Raw genomic sequence first — 4,598 nt, forward strand, 5'->3', positions numbered from 1 at the left:
TCTAATGAAGACCATTATATATATATTGATCTTTCCGGATTATTAATGTCCTTTTTAATAATCCTATGACCAAGAATAATTTAGATTAAATTATAAGAGATTCATCTTTCAATATTATGATTACTATCACAATGATAAATCTCTAAATTTAATCAAGGACCTTATTATATTAAGATTTTAATATAATAACAATAACAAATTATTTGACACATGATTGATTGGATTGTGGTCATACAATTTATTCCCAACATTCTCCCACTTGCACGAGAGCCAATCATGATAGATTGGATCTTGGGTATACTATTATCTCAATAATCTTTCACTTGCACTAGAGTCAATCAATCATGTTTATAATTTTTAATGCACATTTGTGTTTATTAAAACTCTTTTGACCTTAAACACCTTAGCTCTTGAGCATATGTGCTTGACCTTTTTACAAAATATCCCTAGTGCATAATAAATATCACATTTTTTCAAAACATGAAATCTCCCACTACAATAGTGCATAATTTTATTTTAAGGACAATCCTTATTGAACATGATTATGAAAAATCTAAGTAACCATTAGATTTATCTTTATAAAATTGTATCATTATACAAATAGGCTACTTTTCAAAAAATTAGTTTGACAATCAAACCTTTTATACTTTCAAAAGAAAGTATATCCTCTATTTGTTCACCTTATCTTCCTTTGAGAGGAAATTTCTTTTTCTTAACAAAAATAGAGTTCAACCTCTTATCACATACACTTTGTCTTAAGAAGAGTGATAAAAATAATACTCATTATTTCTTTAAAGTAACCAATAAATCTCATTTATCAGATCTAATATCAATTCTATTATTGTGCAATCTCTTAACACATATAAGACATTTTCAAACTCTAATTTTCTTGAGGTTTTGGCTTATGCCCTTTCTATATCTCATATAGGTAAAAAACTGATTTACTAAAAAATTTGTTAATTTAGTAACATTTCTAAAACGTAGTCCAAATATTTAACAAACAGGGATCCTCAGCTAAATCAAATTCTATGTTTCTTTAAACATGATAGAGTACATATAGCTAGTATTTGTGCATTGAGAGAATCTCATTCTCTATTCAATAAAATATCAATTGTATATTAGAGATTTTACTTTAGGTTCTTATAATAAAAATACTCGATATCTTTATTATTGGTCAAACTAACCCTTAAGAGCAGTTTTGATTCACATCCTTAATACTCATATTGAGCATTTTCAAAAATATCACTAACCTTTATCATATTAAGGCCAATTAAAAATTGTTTGTAATAAAATAAATCTTCAGAATATTTGCAAGAACAAATCTCGCTAAAACTATTTGCCTAATGGCATTTCAACTTTTAAAGTTGTTTAATTCAAAATATATCGTCCAATACTCCCACTAGTTTAAACAAAATTTTTGATAGTCATACTTTCTTACGTTGGGCACCATACATCTTCTCAAGATGTTCAGTAATGAATAGTGGGAAGATGCCTTTGAAATTGAAACTTATGATTGTCAAAACAACCCATGTAAAATAATATTACAAATACTTCACAAGTTTTAACCGTTTCATAACCAATTTTACTGGAGGATATTATTTTAGTAGGATTATCATCTGAATGATAAACTTTTAAAAATACCATTCTCAAATTGTATTTAATAGATTACTTTCAAGTATGCCACACAAAAGGTGGACATATTTAAAAATTTAAAATATGAAAGTAAATTAAGAAATCTATATTTCAGTTAAAATTATTTAGAATCATGAATGAGTATCTTGGTTGTCAAGTTGTTACTCATACCTATTCTAAATAAATATGATTAAATTATATCTCATATAATTATAATCTCAAATAATTATCTGGTTGTCAGACAATTATTTAATTGAATTATATTTTATACCCCTAGGTTGTCTAGGTTCAAGTATAAAATTAATTATCCTTATACATCATCATATGCATAAATAAATTTTATCCATGAGTACAAGTCTTCGGGTTGTTAGGCCGCTCCTTGTAAACAAGAGATAAATTTATTTTTGGCAATCTCTTAACTTTTAGGACTTCTCTCCATTGTTAGAGAATTTCTACCAGTATTCATGGATTAAATTTTATACTCCTAGATTGTCTAAGTAAAATATAAAATTAAATTCTTAATATATTAAATATATATATTGATTATTATCTTAAAAATAGAACTCCTGATTGTCGATATAAAAAAAAATCAAATAAAATTTGACTAAAATCATAACCATAAAAAATAATAATTTAATTACAATTAAATAATTAAAATTAAAATAAATTAATCATTAAGTTATTACAAAACCATCTCGATGAAAATAATGGCATCACATGCTTAAAAAAAATTGAATTAATCCTATTAATTCACAAATTTTAAGAAAATAGGATTGAAATTTAAACACAAAAAAAGTCAAAGTTCTGATACCACTGAAGAATTACTATGTGTTCATAACACGCAATGGAAGAAAAGAAAGTAATCCTAAAGATCTATTTTGTGTTTAAATTTTATTCTAGAAATAATACATATATCAGATCTAGATACCTTTGAACGCTTTAGTAAAAACTTTATTCTTCAATTGTACGAAGACTCTATGCATATCCACACTGAGGTTAAGTTTTGCTGTCAACTCCTTGACCAATAGATATCTGATCTAAATTGAAAAACCTCTTACAATTCTTTGCACGCCATAAAATTCTTCTCCAAGAATTAGACTCACATACGTTTATGTGTGTAGAGGTAAAGGAATAAAATTCTTGTGTTTTTATTCTCTTCTCTTGGCATACATATATATAGCATGAGATTTATTACTGATTTTAAATTTGAATCCCAATTCAAATTTAAATCATATCTTATTATTTTAAATTTGAATCTTTCAAATTTATGAATCATATCATAACAATTTGAAACAGAATCAGTTAGAATCTCATCCAAACTTATAATTCAAATTTAGAAATAGAATAACTAATTATTCTCAAATCTCATTTAATATTCTCAATTATCAAATTATTATTATGTTATTTGTGCTAGCAAAGAATACAATAATATTCTATTTGAATTAATATAATTATTTATTTGATCAAATCAAAATAATAATTAAATAATTCAACAGCAAAGATTAGAACACTTGTTAGTATGTGACCCCATAGGTTCAATACTAAGCAGGTAGTAAATTAGTCATACTAAATTTACTAATTAAGGTTGGCGTCTAGTAACGCTCCTTAAGACCCGATAGTATGAAGTAATATATTTTTACTAAAAACTTGAGAAGAACAAAGTATAATTCTTCCATCTTTTTAACTATTGGTTAACTCTTAGAGTATGGTTTAATTGTCAAACTCTAACTTGTTACTATTATTATAATGAACTGTGAATGACTTAAGAAACTCATTTTTTTATTCATTCAATCCCTTTGGCTAAGGTTTTACTTATCTCAGTCATTATAATCATAGAGCTCAAATTCTTTATCGAGAGAGTTGATGGATTCTTTATTGACTAATCATTAATTCTACAAGCAAGTATTTAAATCATACCTAATGTCCATTCAACTAGCACCCTAGGATATTAGGTGTCCGGAATCAAAGTATAATAAATACATTGTCAATTATTATGATAGTCGCAAGTCAAAAGAACTCTATTACTATGTTCATTTTGAGAATATCCTATTGATAAATATGCAGTAATTATAACTATGAGAAATTCTCAAATTGAGTCAGTTCAATGGTCATATCTCTATATGTACCATCTATATATATATATATATATGGTGAGGTCTCTGGTGGCCTAACAATAGGTGGCTAAGCATAGCCAAAAGATTGACTAGCCTTTCAATAGATGACACATGGTAAAGACTTTACTCATCATACATTTAAAGGGAATGTTGAGTGTAGTAAGTGCCATAAATTACTGATGGCAAAAAGGAAAATGCAATACAAAAAACTATTTTTGTCTCTTGGGCCTTATAATAATTAAACCAAAAAAACTCTTGCTACTTTTAATTTAAAAAAAAATGATGATAATAAAAGCGAGGGATAGTTCACAACAAAACAAAAAGAAAAAAAATTAAAATAATTGATAACAAAAAGCTACGAAGGTATAATTTTTTAATATATTCTAATCTTTTTATTTTCAAATAATTATAATATAATAATATAAAAAATAAATCTTAGTAACATTTAAATTTATTATGAATAGATAAAATTATTTTTAAATGAATGAAAATGTGTAATTAAATTAGTATATTTCACAAATATAATATATTTAAAAAAAAGTAATTCATCATCTTATATGTTTTTTTTTTTTTTTTGTGAACTATCTCTCTCTTTTATTATCATCATGTCTTTTTTAAATTAAAAGTAGCAAGAGTTTTTTTGGTTTAATTATTATAAGGCTCAAGAGACAAAAACAATTTTTTGCATTGCATTTCCTTTTTTGCCATCAGTAATTTATAGCACTTACTACACTCAACATTCCCTTTAAATATATGATGAGTAAACTCTTTGCTATGTGTCATCTATTGAAAGGTTAGTCAACCTTTTGGCCATGCTTAGCCACCTATTATTAGGCCACTAGAGACCTCACC

Source organism: Arachis ipaensis, chromosome B01 (assembly GCF_000816755.2).
Source record: "Arachis ipaensis cultivar K30076 chromosome B01, Araip1.1, whole genome shotgun sequence".
NCBI classification, from domain to species: Eukaryota; Viridiplantae; Streptophyta; class Magnoliopsida; order Fabales; family Fabaceae; genus Arachis; species Arachis ipaensis.